Source organism: Haemaphysalis longicornis, unplaced genomic scaffold (assembly GCF_048455015.1).
Source record: "Haemaphysalis longicornis isolate Haplotype H1 unplaced genomic scaffold, Haemaphysalis longicornis Haplotype H1 scaffold_1, whole genome shotgun sequence".
Classification (NCBI taxonomy): domain Eukaryota; kingdom Metazoa; phylum Arthropoda; class Arachnida; order Ixodida; family Ixodidae; genus Haemaphysalis; species Haemaphysalis longicornis.
This window is the reverse complement of record NW_027526203.1, coordinates 229,293,624-229,313,386: the sequence shown is the minus strand read 5'-3', so window position 1 is coordinate 229,313,386 and position 19,763 is coordinate 229,293,624.

Here is a 19,763-nt window from a genome sequence, read left to right as displayed (position 1 = left end):
CCTTTAGGTCTCGCTTCTTGGTGGCAACTCGCCTGATCATGCGTATGATTTGATTAATGCTGTTTTTGAGGCGCTACAAGGAGACGTCACTCTTGGGGTTAACCTCGAGATGTAGGCCCAGGATCTTGATGGTGGGGCTTGGAGTGATGGCCTGGCCATCAAGAAGTACTATTTGAATGTATTCCTTGATTTGGCGGGAGGGCGGACGACAAGGAGCTGTGATTTTCTACGTGAACACTGGAGGGCACACGCTTTAGCACATTGGCGTACTAGAAGTGAGATGCCATGCATTGGTGTGACCTTCCTTTAATTTTGGTAACTCTTAGCACATGAGCAAGGTGCGCAGAGGGCCGCTAGATGGGTGTGAGTGGTCACGTGACACTTTCACGTGGCATTCAGCGAGAACGCAGGGGGTAAACCCGTAGATGTGCTTGGTGAGTACACCACCTGTCTTCCTCGTCTTCGCGTGGGCTCGTAGCTAAATCGGTAAGACAACGGACTCTCGCTTTGTTAGTCTGTTAGTTCCAGGTTCGATTCCCGGCGGTGCCACCAAATTCTTTTATTTGTTCGCTAGAGTTTTCAGGTGACACCAACGGTCGCGAAAGAACCCTTGGGGGGCAGAGGTAAAAAGCTTTGCTTGAAAAAAAAGACCTTATGAATGGAAGGCCACTATGTCCGTTTATTTATGTTTTCATTGGTGGAAGGAGAGCATGAAATGCTTCAACTTTCACTGAAGTTGATGATTGATTGTAGGGTTTAACGCACCGACGCAACGCAGGCGATGAGGCGCGCCGTAGTGGAGGACTCCGGATTAATTTTGACCACCTGGGGATATTTAACGTGCGCCGAAATCTCGTACGCATGGGCGTTTTTGCTTGTCGACTCGATCAGAAAAGCGGCCGCAGCGGCCGGGAATCCAACCCGGCACCTCGTGCTCAGCAGCGCAACGCCTTAGCCACTGAGCCACCGCGGCGGGTCTTTCACTGACGTGCTAGGGGCTATGCAGACAAAATGCAAGTTCGTTGTATTCGAAAGGTTTCGTGTTTTATAGTGCCGCCAGAGCGTGTGCGGCTGGAAACGATGCCTTATTCACTGAGAAATTAATCAATTTAGGTTAAAATTTTGATTCTCCCGCTAAATCGTGTGTTTTCGTGACGTCTGCGATGAAGTCACAAGGGCGGGTATTCAAACGAACTTCAGTGCGTCATTGGGCTCTGCAGCCTTGCTTACGGTTCGTCCTCCCAGATCGCGCTACCGAACTGAGCCGCGTTCCATTGCCAGCCGTTGCTTTGTTTTTGACCGTATTTGCACCTGGCTTGTTTTTGTTACGGTATAATCCTTTCGTGAAACATAGGGTATGCTCGGCCAACATAGTCACGTAAGACAACATTACGCCAATAGACCGGTGTCGTGTAGGACCGCTTAAAAGCGCACCCAGAACCAACAGCTGTGTGCATCGGTACTTCTGTTTGCGTGTATTTCGTAACTTTCGATCGTTGTTAACCCCACCATTCTTACTGCTGTAAAATGAATATGGATTACTTTTAAGCGCAAATCGCCGGTTCGGCAAGCTTATATGCCCTGCCTAATTTGCGTTTGATTTTGCCGGCCTCAGCCAATCTTACAGCTGGGCATATGACATAATATCTTCTGTTGCGGGAAATGAGCTAGTGGGTCGCATGGCCATTCCCTTTTTTCCTAATTATATAGCTCATTTTAGCGAAGTTTACGTTAAAAGTGTTGTCAGTATGATTCTAACGAGGCGATCTTTTGGAGGAACCAAACTTGTGTTTTGTCTGCATGGCCTCTTTAAGGCACTTCCCTTGAATTGTACCTGGCTATTACCGTTGTTGTTCGCAGTCAAGAGGTAACCTATGCTGTAGTGTTGGTCTAGATTTTCTTAGCTACTCGCGTATCAAAATAAACTTCGAGATGTGCCGGAAATGCCAGTCCTTGCTTGTAAATTTATCGATTCCCACTAACAAGCGGGGCGAGATAATCATAGAATTTCTTACAATATACACTAGAGAGTAATCTGGCGCTAGAGTCTATGCGGCTCACATCAAGGCCGTCTGTGTCGTCATGGGCCGCCATTATACATCGCGCTCGCCTTAGTTTCATCATTGGTTTGGATTGAAACGTTTTAGTGACCGCGAATTCAAACAAAGTGCCACAAAAACGCGAAGAATAGTGTGCAATTATGGAAGTGAAAAATAAAAACAGGCTGTTTTAAAACTAAGGAAAAAGGAAGAAAAGCGTATTTTTGCCGGAACGGTTGAGCCTGCTATTCCGCAGGCCAAGGTTGTAGTCGCGAACAAGGTTAATATTTGAAGGGGGGGGGGGGACTCATTAGCGACTCTGATTGTATTAATTTTACCATTATTGCAAATACTACGTTGCTTGAAGAGTTTGGAAAGTTTTTTTAGCGTGCCTTAAAACGTTTCCTTTGTGGTGCACCGGTGCACCGACCGCCAACTAGTTTAACAAGAAGAAAGAAAACGTGGCGTTAAACAGTCGTGCACGGTGACAAGATAGGACGCATACAAGCGCCCGTATCTGTCGTATACCCGTGGTCGTATCTTGTCTTCGTCGAAGTACGTTTTGTTTATTCTTTTCGTCGGCTACAAATTTCGCGGCAGCATATTACCCGCTCAGTCATGCGTCCTTCGACTGCGGCATGAGCAACGTCAGGTTCGATCACGCACTGCCTGCTGTTTCACCGAACACGGCTACCACAGAACAGGAAGGATTTCGGCTTCCTTGTAGCTCGTAGGCGTGTAAATGCATAGGGAAGAAAGCAAATCCAAAAAACCTCTTAAGAATCCAATTGTCATGCCAAGCCCAAGACAAAAAGGGGGTCTTCCCATGAACCCCCATGACGACATGGATTACACGGCGCAGTTTCCTCTCTAGTATACTTACTAGAAATGCAGCCATGCGGCAGTCAGTGGGCCGATGGAAGTTCCTTATCGGGTATGTGGCGCCCCTCCTACTTTCTACCCTCTCTAGCGGTATCAGATCATTGATGCCAATATAAAGCCTACATGATTTAGGGGCGTACGCACCATTGAAGCCCGGCATCGCCCTTCAACGCGGCGATTAGACATGAGTGCTCATTACGGCATAGTTGACGACGTCCACGAACCCTTACCCATTGTACGATCTCGTGTAGGCAACGGCTCAAAGCAAGGAAGCCATAATCACGCGGACTGCTGGCCTTCAGACGACATTCTACCCGTCCTGGCCGATGGTACTTTCACCTTTGTTCCAACTGACCTGCCTACACCCCAACTCAAGATGCCCATCACCGGGGAGGACATCCGGCGCGCAGCGCATCGCATTAGCCTCATGGAAGAAACGCGAAGCCCTCCCGAGTCTGCTGAGGGCTACACCGCCATGTTCCACCGCACGCCCGGTTCTTCTCCTTCGCAAAGCAGCTCTGAGGAGGACGCAATTCCGCCGCAGAACCAGGCGCAGCAGGCTGCTGCAGGCGGGGGTAGGCCCCGTGCCCATTCCTGGTGGCGCTCGCTCAAGCGACGGTGCAACGCCTTCGAACCTTCCATATGGTGTGCCACCTTGTTCATGATCGCATACATCACTGTGGTAGTAGTTCTGATCATAATGGGAAAGCGGAAGTTAGACGGCGACGATCCGAAAGAGCCGCCCGGAAGTGGGGCTAGAGGAGTAATTTTTCGCTGACGACTGCAACATCGGGGGCACAGAGTGCATATATTCATTCATTGCAATAGCGTTACAGGGGCATAAAACGTACGATCTTAAATTCGGCTCGCTCTGCTTTTACGAACGGAGTGTCGACGCTGTACGCGTCACGCGCGCAACTTCCGCTGGCAATGCCAGTAGTGCAATGCTAGCGAACCTTCTCCGCTCACGTTTCCATGTTTCAATTTAAGCGCTGGTTGTAAACTTTCGCTACGCCTGATGACTATGCGGTGGTTGTATTGACATAAGACCGAATGGTCTTCACTGTATTTTAGACTCTAATAAAAATTGCATGTCGCTCCGAATTTTTGTTACTTTGCTTGCTTGCTGTTGGAATGAATGCACGAATTCACTCTACTGCAATGACAAGAGAGGGGGGAGGGCGGAAGCTATCTACACTAACAGAACGCCTCGGCCAGCCGTCTGCATCGTCGACCTACAGCTCCTGTTACGTCATCAAATATCTATTCGTCGCGAACAGTGACGCGGAAACATTAGAAACGGTAAAGAAGAATATTCGCTTTAATCCAATGCAATTACCGCACAAGCCTTCCTTCATGAGCTTGACATCTCAGGCACAAGTCCGTTCTACGCCTGTGAATTCTGCTGAAACTGCGCACCTGTAACCGTGCGTCGGCGCCTTCCGTTTCGGTCATCTGTCTGCGCTGGCGCTTCCGTTCTGCTTATTGCTTCTGAAGGCCAGAGTTCTCTTGCCTTCGCTTGCGTTTAATGAGCGCTTCAGGCTTTCGAATGTCTTGATTTTCTGCTCCGCTTTTTAACACGCTGGCGTTACTTGCCTCATTTTTTGATTTTGCCGTGCCTGCGAGCCGCCCGCTATCAGCCGTGCCCATCAAGCGTCCCCTTAAGTACGCCATCGGTGCTAACAGGAAACTAAAATTGAGCCAGCGAGGTATGAGGGCTCGCCCATAGGAAGGAAGGAAGGAATAATGTAGAAGAAAGGCAGGAAAGTTAACCTGGCTAGAGCCTAGTTTGCTATCCTGCACGTGGGAAAGGGGAAATGGGCAAAAAATAGAGAGGAAAAAAGAGGAAAAGTTGGACCAGACACGTATGCCCAGCACTGAGGCACTGACAGTGATTGACACTGGAGGCTCTCAGTCTATAGCCTAGTGTTCAAGGTCGTCGCCCGTAGAAAACGTAATAGTTCCTTAGTCGCCTTCTGAGCGGATGACTGAGAAGGCCAGTGGCACAGAATCTTTCCCTCCGAAAATGGCTGCCGAGAGTCCAGGTTCCTCAGCGCTGACGACAGCTTTTTTTCTTTCAGCCGAGTAGCGTGGGCACTCGCATAAAACGTGGCGTATCGTCTCCGATGTGCCGCGCGTTTCGCACTCCGCCCTTGCTGCCATTCCTATTAAGTACGAGTAAGCATTTGTGAATGCCACCCCCAGCCAGAGACGGCAAAGAAGAGTTGCGTCAGACCATGGGAGGCCTAGTGGAAGGGGAAATTGCAGGTGCGGGTCAAAGGCTTTAATGCGTGCGCATGTGAAATCTTCTGGAGACCATTGGGAGATAGCTGTTTCCCGGGCAAGAATGCGGAGGACCCTAGCTGCGTCCGTCCTAGACAATGGGATGAGTACAGTTGTCGCTGTTTGATGCGCCAGCCGGGCGGCAGCGTCCGCACTTTCGTTGCCGACAATGCCGCAGTGGCTAGGAAGCCACTGTAGGGTGACATCATGACCCGCCTGGGCAGCACGGTCGTATACCATTCTTATTTCTGTCAGGAGCTGTTCGGGAGGTCCCCTGCACAGCGTTGACTGGAGTGACTGAAGTGCAGGCTTCGAATCACAGAAGATAGCCCATCTGCGGCACGAACTTTGAGTTTCTTAGTAAGTATACTAGACAGGAAACTGCGCCTGGTAAGGCATGTCGTCGTGAGGGCTTATGGGAAGACCCCCGCTTTTCGCTTGGGCTTGGCGTGACAATCGGATTCTTAAGTGGTTTTTGGGATTTGCTTTCTTCACTATGCATTAACACGTCTGCGAGCTACGAGGAAGCCGAAATCCTGCCTGTTCTGCGGCAGCCGTGTTCGGTGAAATAGCAGGCAGTGTGTGATCGTACCTGACGTTGGTCATGCCGCCGTCGAAGGACGTATGACTGAGCGGGTAATATGCCGCCGAGAAATTTGTAGCCGACGAAAGAAAGAAACAAAACGTACTTCGACGAAGACAAAATACGACAGATACGGGCGCTTGCATCCGTCATATCTTGCTATCGTCCAGGACTGTTTAACGCCCCGTTTTTTTAAATGCAGAGCATTTCTTTAACTCACAATGTCACCCGTTCGTTGGCGATCGGCGTCCGCAGCCAGTCAGCACGTGCGCCCCTCCCCCGCTCCTCCTCGTTCTCAACAACAGGTGCGGGCGCGCATGCGCGTGCTCCGGCGCTGAAAGAAGCGTTGCAGCAGCAGGTGCTACCTCCTCTCCCTCTACTGCGCGCGCTACGAATATACTCGTTGCCCGAGCGAAGGATCCGCGGCCCGACGTTGACGTTTGGCCTTGGCTTCTCGTGCACGAAGTTCGGCGTCGGCAGCGCGCTTCAGACGCTTGCGTTCGGCGTCGGCAGCGCGCCGTCTCACCGCCTTGTCTTCTGCCGCCGTCGATGAAGAGATGTCTTGAACTGGTACTGCAACGCTGACGTTGGCTCGCGTCGCGGTACTGGTTGAAGGTGTTTCTTCCATCGCTTATGAACTTCGACGATGGCGCACTGCCCTCCCGAGAGGGATAATATGAAAGAAAAGAAAAGAAAGAAAAGAATAATAATAAATATCCAACCGATTGCCCCGCGGAGAGGGTGGGGTGCAAACGATGGCAATAAATAACACGTTACGTACTTACGTCTCTCGTCTCTCTCTCTCTCTCTCTTTCTCTCGTCTCGCAACCCAACTACCCAACCCCTACGACAACAACAACTACAACTACCACCGCCAACTACCACAACCTACGCCACGTGACCACCCCCAATGCTCTGCATTTACTCGTATCCCTCGCGCGGGGGCATGCGACGGAGGTTTTTTCTTCAAATCCAACTCGCTCAGCAGGAAGTTTTGTTAAACTGTAGCTGACGGTCGGTGCACCGGTGCACCACGAAAGTGACGTTTTCATAGGCACACTCAAAGAACTTTAAAAACTCTTCAAGCAACCTAATGTACGAAATAATGATAAAATTAATAAAATAGGAGCCTCTAATGAATTTCCCCCTCAAATGTTAACATTGTTCGTAACTACCACATTGGCCACAAATAGCAGGCACAACCGTTCCGGCAAAAATATGCTTTACTTTCCCTTTGCCTTAGTTTCTAAACAGCCTGTTTTATTTTCTACTTACATAATTGCACACTATCTTTTGCATTTTTGTGACACTTTGTTTAAATTTTTGGTCACCAAAACGTTTCAATCCAAGACAATTAGGAAACTAAGGCGAGTGAACGCTATAATGGCGCCCATGACGACACAGACGGCGTTGATGTCAGCCGCATAGACGCTAGCGTCAGATTCCTCTCTAGTGTTTATTGTAAGAAACTGTATGGGCTCGCTGGGACCAACCCTATCAAAAAAAGCCATATGATTTTTATATGGGTCCCATAAAATTCATACGGGTCCGTAAGAATTCATATAGTAACCTATACGAATTTTTACGGGCCCATATGATGCGGACCCATAAGAAGTCTAACCACATATGAATTCTTATGGGCCCATGTTAGATTCCCATATGGGATCTTACGGTCACATATGATACGGACCCATAAGAAGTCTAACCCCACATGAATTCTTACGCGTCCATATGAAATCTCCATATGGATTTTTACGGGCATATATTATACGGTGCCATAAGGGATCTATTCCTATACGAATTATACGGGCTTGTTTCAACCACCATACGGGTTATATGTGGTTCACGAAGTCATGTGGGTGCATACGGGGCACCATGCAGCTTTCTGTGGGACTTTCTGTGAGTGATATAAAGCTATAGAAACAGACCCACGTTGTTACCACACTGTTGCAGATCGGGCCCGTAAGGTTGTAAATGTTTTAACAAAAATTAAAATTCATGTGCTACATGGGCAATAATTGTGAACTAAATTACATTTATTTTTGTTCACTCTCATAATGATATCTCAAACGGCGCATTAAATATGTGCACCGTACCCAACTGACTCATTGTCACAAACGGCTGGCCAGGCCCTCAATTTTTTCGTTCGGGCGGCTGAAATGACGACTTCCTCAGCGGGGGATGGCCATTATTGTCGCGCTTCGAGACCTGAGTCACCCCGTCCGCTTTTCCCGCGTTCGTTTGTTTTTTTCTTTCTCCTGCCTTTCGTTGGCGCTGCTCCGAAGAGGGCACGCGGCGGAGGGGAACAAAGGTAAGGGACAAGGGTCACGTGAGCGGGTCCCGCGGGACAAAAAAAGAGGGTTTCTCCGTCGTGTGAATCCCGCTTTAAGTAGGCCCGCGGCGGAACGATCAGCGCCTCCTCAACGGGAAGGAGTTCGCCTCGTTGTCGTGGGCATCAAGGCCGACCAGACCTAGCACCCGGGATCGCCGAAATATGTAAGCGGCTGCCCGGCAAAGCCGACTCGACTTCGCCGTGACTTTCCGTCCTTGGGCTCGCGGTAACCCATAGCCACGCCTAGCGTTAAAACGCATGCCTCCTCCTGTTTTTTCCTGTGTCGCGCACAAATTTCGGACCGGCTAGGTTTTTTTTCTTTTTTGTTGTTGTTGTGTTGCATAGCGTTAGGATGTAAGCCTGTCTGTCTCTGTATTCCCCCATTGTGTAATGTTTTTTGTTTGGTTGTCACCGGTCTAGTTAACGCCGAGTAGCGGCAACTAGATTGTGGAAAGGAGGACAATGATACTACGGCAGAGGCAAAAGAAAAGATGCGACTGGAGCAGGCTTCGCGCATTCGCAGTGATCTTCGTACGTTGCTGAGGAGACATGGTGGCCAGCCGTGCCCGCAACTTACGCCACCCCTAAAGAGCCTCTCCAACGGCCTAAAATGATGCCGGCGCGAACATTGTGTCACCTAGCATAAAAAAGGGGCAAAAGATTAACACCAGGCTCTCAAAAACCAAGGAAAGCCTATATTGCAAATAGACACGAACTAAAATCTGTCCCAATACGAAAAAAAACCAAATATATGTGGCGTCTAATCACATGAATTTTAATACAACTTAAAAATTTTCGTGTCACCGCCGCAAGCTCTGTCCGGCAAACTGATGGCGTCACGCGAAAAACTAAAAAAACAAAAACAGAAAATTGGCCGGCATGTGATCCCCGAAAGAAGACTCGTAAGAATCCTCGGCATGGTCCTACAGAGAGACGGCAGAGCTGATCTCACAATCACCCGAATACAGGAAGTTTGACCATTTAGCCAATATTGTAAAAGGCTTGTACATGGAGAGTGCGGGAATGACAGAAAAAAATGATTAAACTTGTGCAGGCCCTGATCATGAGTCGGATATCTTACGTCCTGCAGTGCAAGAAGCTGCTTACCCGCATTGAGGAAGGCCACTTAAACACGATCATCAGTGCATCATAGAGGTAAGCCCTTATCCTTCCTATATTCACAATCACCGAAAGTGCCTTTAAATTGTGTCTTGATACCTTTGATGAAATCAGAGCGGCCACTTTGTTAGCACAAACGGGGCGTCTGGGAGAAACAAAATGGGGACCGGTCATCCAATTAAATATAGGCACACCTCCAGAAAAAAAAGGGTGGAAACCACGATGAACATGTCAACGATTCGGAAAATTTCCATAAAAGCCCTCCCCCTACTGAAAAATATAGATACTGTCGTACGGAAGGACAGGCGCCAAAGCACAATTCCATTCCTTGGAGGACAGTTCCAAAACCATTAACGCGGACGCCAGATAATTTGAAAGTACGAAGGCAACTATTGTCGTACTGGAATCCTGTGGCAATCGCAAAAATGCAGTACCTTTCTACACACGAGAATTCAATTCTGTTTGCGATCGCACTAGCGGAACTCTCAAATATATGCTTAAACATCATTACACACGTGTGCTCAATATGCCATTAATTTCTTTGCTACAGGCAGCGTACCTAGACGCTTGATAAATATTCTCCAATGCACAATGATAAAATTTCCCAGCACATTAACACACGGACACAGAGTTCAGAAAGGTAGCGAGGCAGATGCACTCCAACTCACATACCTTGCTTCCTGTCAGCCACGACTATCACACTCCCCTTTCCGGAAAATATTGAAAACGTCTCCTCATACTACGCTTAGGAACGCCATCCTTCCCCGTGCCACACGGGGATCTCAAGGCTTAAGAATCACTAACTCTTCTCAGGACACAAACCAATACATGTATTCACAAATCTAGATGGGCGACGATGTGTGACAGGAAATGTCCGACATTAACCTAAAACTGTGCTTAATACGGGCATACAACCACTATCTTCTGCGAAACCTGGTCCTATCCAAGGATATTCTCAGGGGTGAACAACTCAATCATTATATATTCAACTTATATCGACACATGACAGGCTGCCTGACCAGCTTGTCACCGCAAGATCAGCGTGAGCTGATTCTGAGGCCCTGGAATTCTGGTTCATCCCATAGAGTCTACTATCTCTTTATCCCCTTTTCCAAACCTTCAATAAATCCTACTCAACAAAGACATCTCTTCATCTCTCTCTCACTCTCTGCCTGGCTGTAGCCTCCCCCTCCCCCCCCCCCCCCCCCCGATAAACACTTTTAAACTTTGACGCTATTGCTTTCTTCCGAACTGGCCAACACCCAGCTACCGGGACTTTTCACGCCCATATCTTAAGCCACGCAAGCTTGTGTGTCCTCTGCGTTTCCTGTGCCGCGGTAATTGAAACCATTGTGGCTAGCCCAGCTGTATCTCGTAGCTGCCCTTCAGTACTTAGAAACCATAAATGGTAAATGCATAAACTCCGTTACAAAACGCTCCCTCGACACGGGAGTAACGCTAGCGCGTCATACATCTTAAGATCTAACGTACAAGTGTTCTGCAACTTTTTTATTCCTTCCCCGGATTCGTTGGGTGGTCGTTGGACGGAGTTTGACTGATTTAGTTTGCATGGTAGAAAGCTTCGCGGTCAACCATCTTTCCTTAAGAAATTGGCGTTGTTTTAAATGCAACTGCATCTCATTCACTCGCCTTGTCCCTTCATACGGCGTTGTTGTTGTCCGTCCACACCCCTCCACCATTCTCCTCGCCGCGCGAGCTGCGCTCTCCGCCGCTCACCCCCTCTCCTCTCCGATAGCGAACACTCTCTCGCGAGGGGCATTGGATTGGATTGGCTTGGATTTGGATTGGATTGGATTAAAGTGGATTGTGTTGGATTGTGTTGCGTCATAGCCGCGGCCGGGGGTTCACGGCACGTTTCACGCGATGGGAGAATCAACCTAACGGAAACAACAACGGAACCATAATGCGTCGCATCTACTCAGGGGTTCCCACGAGGGGAGGTGGGAGAAATTTTTTTGAAAGCGACACTGTTTACCTCTACCCCCCAAGGGTTCTGTCGCAGCCGTTGGTGTCAACAGAAAACTCCCGCGAACAAATAAAAATTACGCCCACCTCCCCTCGCGGGAACCCTGGTGTGATGCGAAGCTGAAGGGGGTTCCATTGTGCGTTTCCGTTGGGTCGATTACTCGAATTGCGTGAGCAATCGTCGGGTAATGCGAGAGAGAGACAGCAAGCGTAGCGCGGACGACCGTCGACGGAGAGACCGGCCGGAGCGCGGCACTCCGCTTATACGCCTCGAGATTCGCGATCGCTGCGCCGCCTGCCGCCGCTTCTCCGCGGCGTTTGCGGGATTAGCGCTGCGCGACTGATAGGCGGTCATGCAGTGTTTTGGTTCTCTTTCGCTTCTCTTTGCCTTTCCGCGCACTAAACAACTTGTTAAGGTGACGTCTGTAAGCTAACTGCACGTTTAGGACGCTTAAAAAAAACAGCTGCGTCTTGGTAGAGCGCTCGAACGCCAGTAAGAGCTACCCGGGGAGGCGGTTCTGCGCGCTTCTTGGCCGCTCTTGCGGGCGTCGACGACGGCAGCAGCATATCACCGCTGTCACCTTCGAACACGTCAGCACAAGTGAATTCTATTTATTGTCACCTCGTTTAGACTTGATATTGGCACTGTAAGAGCTAGGTTGGTTCGTTTTGCAGCGCAGACAACACATGCGGCTTTGCTTCGAATATGTACGTCGTAGAAAAATATGTTTCGGGGATGTGATAACCCAATAGCGTACAAAAACTCGTGCCTTTTATGGGAATATAAACCACGCGAAAATGTTAAGTACACTCAAAGGCTATGCATTGTCAGATATGTGCCCACTCATGCCTTATGCATGAACCAAGATATATGTTAATGAAACCACGGGAAAATGAATGGTCTCAGGAATAAATAGAATAGTCGTACGGGAATAAAAAAGAAAACCGAGTCCAGCTTCTGAAATGCTAAAGACGTTTGTTTGAGCGAGGTAGTATTCACCAGACCAACTAGATGCGAAATGCACTGATATTTCGCTAGACATGGGGCGGGGGGGGGGGGGGGGAGGAGGAGGAGGACGCTCAACTGTCGTTGTTTACAAATGCGGAGCGAAATCAACGAATGAACGTTTTATTAATCACACACGCAAGCTGCGTGTTCACTTTTCGTTTGTTTTTTGCCTTCAACGAACGGCTGATCATTCGGCGGACGCATTTTTTTTACGAATACAGGGTAAGCAGTTCACAAGAAATACGAGGTGTCGTTGAAGGAGTTGATTGATTGATTGCAGGGTTTAACGCGCCGACGCAACGGAGACGATGAGGCACGCCGTAGTGGAGGGCTCCGGATTAATTTTGACCACCTGGAGATCCTTAAGGTGCGCCGAAATCTCGTACACACGGGCTCGTTGGAAGAGTGTCGTATCTGATAAGGGTATCTGATTTCGGTTTATGCTAGATTCTGCAGTCTCCCTGTGTCATACGACGATGTTTCGAAGAAGGGTTTGGTCGCGGACGCGGATTACTCTATAAGCCCATCTTCGCGCTTCTCGTGTAGGATAAATGTAAGAGATGAATCTTATAGCGAGCGCTCACCTCGGGACAAGACGACCCAGCATTAAATTTGTCGCCGTGTGCTGACTCCGGAGTGTACTTTTGCATTATCCATCGTACTTCTTTGGTACAATGTTTGCGAAATTTATGCCGCATTGGCTTGTTCAGGGTACTGACCAATATCTGATATGTGATACTGTGATATTGGCAGGCGTAACTTGCGTGCTGTCAGGTATGAGTGCTCCGCTGGATTTTATAGTGCACAAAGTCGATTTACATCATAGTGTGTATGGCCGCAACATGACCATCGGAGGAAACACTGCTTACGGAGACACTGCCACTAAATTTCAGGGCAGCGGAATTGCAATCAGCTGCATGCAAATGCTGGCTTTGGGACGCCGGCCTGTGACACACACCCGGCGCTCATATAGATCTTTCTAAGATCGCGTCATAAACGTTTATACTCTCGTGAACACACCAGGCTTGCAAACAGAGTGCCTGCTCCACGTTATTCGGTATTTCGAACGCGGTCAAATGGTAAATCGCTGTCTTGAACGAGCCCCAAAAGCAACGGCGACAGGGGGGAGCGGGCCAGGGACTCCCGCGCCTGCTTTCGAAACGGGCCGCTAGGGGGATTTCAGTGGCGCCCCTACAGGCCGCGCTCGAGGCGTATATGCGCAGCGCGCCCGAAGGAGAGGAGACCGCGGAGAGAGAGGGCGCTGCACATGCGCACAGTGCGCAGCGCCACCCACCGGCGGAGTGAGAAAGCGCGCCGCACTGCGGGCGCCACAGATGTTGGGGGAGAGGGCGCGCTATCACTAGAGTGAACTAGTTCACTCTACTATCACGGCGAGAGGAGAGGGGGTTAGCGGAGGAGAGACGCAGCTGTGCGGACGCGGAAAACGACGACGCAGGAAGGACAGGGCCGCCGGCAAGAGATGCTCCTCTCAGCGTCGCATCTAAAAGAAGTTCCTGGCACCACCAGGAATCGAACCTGGAAAGAACAGAGAAACGGAGGGAAAGCCTGTTGTCTTACCGATTGAGCTACGAGCGCACTTTTTTTATTAAACGCCTATTATTTTATTAAATGCCTGCAGTACGAGCCCACGCGGAGACGGGGGAGAAAAGGAGGTGCACTCCCCGAGCACATCTGCGAGTTTAGCCCCTGCGTTCTCGCTGAATGCCACGTCATGGCGTCACGGGACCTTTGGCGCTGCCGTGCGCTCCGCCCATGGCACGTGTAGCGGCCGTGTGCGGGCCTTGCGCATGCGCTAGGATTTATAAAATGTAAATGCAGCTCACACCAACGCATGGCATCTCACTTCTCCTCCGTCTCCGCCGCCGATCTTGTCGCCTCCGCCGGCGGCGACAGAGACGGAGAAGTTAGATCGTCTAAGAACGGGTTTGAGCTTCCTTTCATTTATAAAAAAAGATTTTCCACTCATGTTCTTCACCAATAAAACTCCACCAATCCCCATTCATGAATCATGCACTGATTTAAACTGAGAAAGAACATCTCCTTGATGTAATAAAGGGTGTGGTTAAGTGCATTCCACTGGTCTCTGGTTTCACTCTGTTTAGAGCCACGTGCGTGAATTCAAGTGACCTCGCATGGGTAATCGTTGTGGGTGTCGTTTACAGCTTCGCTTTCCAACCACCTTCACAAGGTGGATTGGCGCGCTTTTTTTTCTGGGAGCCCTAAAGGAAAGCGGAGTTGAGAGGAATCATGCTTTACAAACGTTTTGAGTTTTCATCATAATCAACGAGTTGGCTTTCCAGCCGTGTGTTTCCTGAGCGGCACTCGCTAGCAGCCAGGCGAATGAAACTTTGCGCAGCTGCCTGTGTCAGAATGGCGCAACCTTATAGACGTCGGCTTCATAACGTGAGGGACCCAGGTGGAACTTCGACAACGGGAAGCATTTTTTGAGACGCCAAAGTAAAGCTGAGTGGACAGGAATCACGTTTTTCTTAGGCGCCCAAAACAACTAAGCGCCAATCTGTGATCTTGCCGTCTATCGCTCTCACCCGCGCTTCTTCCCTCCTCCGTCTTTTACAGCAAAGCTGTGTACCTCTACCCCCCAACAGTTTTATCGCCGTGGCCAAGAACACCAAGGCCTGAGGCGCCGAGCGCATGCGTCAGGATAGTCAGTCATGCAGCACAGAGCTAAGAATTCGTTTAAGAGAACCGGAAAAGAAGCATTATAGATGATAAGGATCCTGTGAAAAATGGGACACCCCACCATATGTTCCTGGTAAAGCTTATGTTTGGAGATTATCTTTAAAGGCTAGGCATAAGTAGTGTCACTGAATAGAGCACTTAAAACCTAACACGTAGAACGCATGCGTCAGGCTAGGTAAGACCCAGAATTTGCCGCCACAGAAGCCGAGCGTAGTGTCAGTAGAAAAGGCATTAGAGTACCGCTTGTGAAAAAAAATCGCGCCAATCCACCCCGTGAATGTGGTTGGAAAGCAAAGCTGTAAACGGCACCCATAACGATTACTCATGCGACGTCACTTAAAATCACTCACATCGCTCTACAAATAGTAAAACCAGAGAGAAGTGAAATGCACTTAACCACACCATTTATTACTTCAAAGAGATATTCTTGGGAAGTTTAAATCAATACATGATGCATGAACGGTATTTGGTTGAGTTGTATTGGTGTAGCACAATAGTGGTAACGTTTTTTGTAAAATTAAAGTAAGCTCAGACCCGGTGTTAGACGATCTGACTTCTCCGTCTCTGCGCCGTGGACGGAGGCGACGAGACTTGTGGCTGAGAAGGAGGAGGAAGAAATACTTCTGTTCAGATTTCTGAACGTCCCAGAGTGCAGCCTTGGGGAGTGATTTTTTCTTCTGTGGGGCCCATATGCAGTCCGCGCGGCCTGTGTTCTGTCCACTCGCTGAAGCTGGGTAGGTAGAGAGGGCCTGGACAGCAGCATCTCCCATTGCTCTTGTTGGGTAGTTGACGGAAAGAGAGGAGGGTGCTCAGGGCTAAAGTCGAACACCCCGATTACGGGGCGGAGTATTCCTACTTCTGAGAAAAATTTACATTCAGCGTCGTAGCGATTCGGATGCACTACGTGAAGACGCGTAGGCTGTGGGAAGGAGCCCGGATTGAATGAGCCGTAGGGTAGTTTGTTGTTCTCTGGAAAGGTCAGGGTAAGGCGAAGGTACGATCTGTCTCAGAAGGCGATAATGCTGGATTATCTCCCTGGACGTGACAAGCGGGTGACTGTCCTCGTTCAGCTCCATAGCACGGGAGGTAAAAGCGCAGGCTTGTTGGGTGGGCGTATTTGTTGCCCTCCATTGAAGCGTGAGGCGGTGTCCAGATGAGCTGAATGGAACCGTTTGGGGAGTGGTTTTTTAGCACGCACAGTGCAGGTCAGGACACCCAACTGGACTGGTAATTCCAGTAGGCTTGCTGGGAATCGGTGACTACCCTCCGAACCCCTGGTTGAGTGAGAGCCAAGGTGATGGCTGCCTCTTCTGCTTCCGTCATTTGTTGGGTCCTAAGCGAGGTACACGCAAGGAGGCTGGTTCTGGAGGTAGCCACGATGATGGCGTATTGCTGCCCTCGATGTTTGGAGGTGTCTGTGTAGATAACTGCATGAGCCCCACCGAGGGTGCTGTTTAGCGCTTGAGCCCGTGCTTTTCGTTGACCCTCGTCATGTGAGGGGTTCATATTTCTAAGCAAAGGGAGCATCTTTAGTTTTAGTCGCCAAGAGTCTGGGAGTACGTCAAGCGGAGTGACATTTTGGGCTGCCCAGCCAATCTGGTGAAGCATGCGGTTACCCACCGCAGTTCTGAGTCGGACCTTCTGGTTAGAAAGATGGCCTTCTATCAGCTCTTCCACCGTGTTGTGGAGCCCGTGCTAAGCAGCCTCAGTGTGGACGCACTCATTAGAAGACCAATGGCCTGCTCAACCGCCTTTGTAATCATTATGTAAAGCATCTCTATGTCTTCCTCGTCGAGAAGGAGATAGGGGTTTGTGGTAAGTAACTCTGCAGAGGACAAAAGCTTCAATTAATCGAAAGGTACCGGATTCTTTTAGGCCTCGCTTCTTGGTGGCAACTCGCCTGATCATGTGTATGATTAGATTAATGCTGTTTTTGAGGCGCTGCAAGGAGACGTCACTCTTGGTGTTGGCCTGGAAATGTAGGCCCAGGATCTTGATGCTGGGGTGTGGAGTGATGGCCTGGTCATCAAGGAGTATTTGAATGTATTCCTTGATTTGGCGTGAGGGCGGACGACAAGGAGCTGTGATTTTTTACGTGAACACTGGAGGCCACAGGCTTTAGCACATTGGCGTACTGAAAATGAGATCCCATGGATTGGTGTGAGCTTCCTTTAATATTTTTAACTCTTAGCACATGAGCCAGGTGCGCACAGGGCCGCTAGACAGGCGTGAGTGGTCGTGTGACGCTTTCACGTATCATTCAGCGAGAAGGCAGGGGGTAAACCCGTAGATGTGCTTGGTGAGTACACCATTTGTCTTCTCGTGTTCGCCTGGGCTCGTAGCTGAATCGGTAAGACAGCGGGCTCTCGCTTTGTTAGTCTATTAGTTCCAGGTTCGATTCCCGGCGGTGCCAGTAAATTCTTTTATTTGTTCGCTGGAGTTTTCTGGTGACACCAACGGTCGCGAAAGAACCCTTGGGGGGTAGAGGTAGAAAGCTTTGCTTTAAAACGCAAGTTAGCAACGGTGACCATTTTGTCGTTTGTCCGTTTTACGTGATTGCCGCATCTATGGCTTCGCCGTTAGCTTCTACCGGGTCGTTTGGTAACAACACTACCGAAAATATAACAAAAGGCATCTTTAGGCACATTTCTGCTACTGAAATGCTGTCACACGCGTTATCTTTGATCCGCACGCGGAGCGACGCTAGTCGCACGCAGCAGCAGAACAGGGAGGATTGATTCATTGATTGCAGGGTTTATCGCAGCGACGCAATGCAGGCGGTGAGGCGCGCCGTAGTGGAGTTCTCCGGATTAATTTTGACCACCTGGGGATCTTTAATGTTCGAAGAAGTCTCGTACAAACCGACGTTTTTGATTTTCCCCTCCACCAGAAAAGCGGCCGCCGAGAGCAGGGAGAACACGCTCTACCCGAACGGGGCTCCATCGCCTCCGTTATGAGCGGTAGCGTGGTGGTCGAGCGGCCATCAAAAGTTTCTGCCTTTGTGATGACGACAAGAAGCCAAAGCAAACTTAACTGGTTTACTGCATGGCGAGAGATGAGCCGAAGCAATACAGGAACAATGCCCTTCCGGGCGAGGTTATAGCTGGCCTCGAGCAGAGCGACAGCATGGTTTTGCTGCTGCTTAACGACCTGAACTACCCACCGAGAGAGCAGGTTTTATACACAGTAGCCGTAAAGGCTGCGCGGCTTCTTTAGTGTTTCTGTGCACACCACCCGAAAATAGTAGTCACACACAACGCTCTTTCCCGAATCCGTGAGAGCCAGCAGTAGTGACGCTTGTTGAGTCTGAGAGAGGGGAAGATGAGTTTGCGGCTGCGGCGTCCGCTTCTCCGGGGCAAGTATAAACACGAAGAACTGTTTGCAGCCACCGAGATCGAGTCACCGACAGTGAGGCGCCCACGCGCCGGCCGTTCTCCGGCAAGCTGTGACCTGTCCGAGGTAGCTATCGTATACAGCACCTGAGCACTCCGAACCTTTCAGCACGCGCGAACATGGTAGCGGCGCACTGAATCGTAACAGCTTCTCCGTCGGGGGAAGCTGTTACCCTCTGCGGCAGGCAATACATCGGCCAGACTGAAACACCCTTCCATTTGAGGTTTAACAATCACCGCTCTCCTGCAAAAACCTACCCTTCTTTGCCTCTAACAAGGCACGTTAACACTTCTGGTCATGCTTTTGAACAGCTTAAGGTCAGAATTCTCGGATCTAGTTTTAAACGGCATCACGATCGCGAGGTTCGTGAGTCCTACCTTATCTACAAGTTTAAGTCAGCGTCGTTTGGCATCAATGACAGTTATGGGAAACTGACATGTCTTTCCTCTGATTAAAATTTCGGCTTTCATCTTCTCCTCCGCTTCTCTCCTTATTGATATGATGGAATTCCGCTTTTCTCAGGATAGTGTAATGTCTGTTCGTTTCTTTCCCTCGATAATATTCCCCCATAATTTGGCGACCCACAGTAGACGGTTATAGTTTCGTGCTAGCACCGCGTTCTTTAGCACTGTGGCTTCACTAAATCAAATCTGACCAGCAAGTCTGGACATCATGTTCTGCGTAGAAGGCTACGGTACTATTGTTAGCTTTGATACTCTCACATTGTAATCTATTTGTGGATGCGAGCGTGTGTGATTTCTTTTCTCTCCCCTTCCTTTTTGGTATTCCTGTTTTCTAATATTCATAGCTGGCCTCCTCGGCGTTCCGTGAACTGGTACCATGTGCCGACCAGATGTGTTCCTCAAGGTGCGCATCATGTGCGTGCACCTGCTTTGTGTTATCTTTCTTTTCAAGACTTGTTTGACACTGTCTCTCTCTTTTCCCCCTGCTTTTTGCTGCTCTTTTTATAGGAACGTCCGCTCATTTCCTGTCGCTGTAGTGTGACTGCTTTTGTGCGCGCCACCCTTTCCTTCAACCACCAGAAGCCAAGTGTAGCACTTCTCATGTTTCAATCACCTGATTGCGATTCTTACAAAGCATGTGTATGGCCAGATGTGCGCCATATGCGTCCATGGACATGTCTTCTTTTGACCACTCTCTTGCCCCCAGTTTCCACGGGACACTGAAAATAGCAATTACTTTGTTATTTTTTTGGTATTCTTCGTCATGTTCGTACCAGGTGACGACGATTTTTCTGTTATTTTTTATGCCCATGCCAAATGCGTGCATAGGCATATCTTCTTTTGACCGTCTCTTTCCCAATTGTTGCCACGGGACACTGAAAATAGCAATTATCTTGTTTATTTTTTTCGGTCTTTTTCTCTTTTTTTGGGTTCTTTTTCCTCATGAACGTAC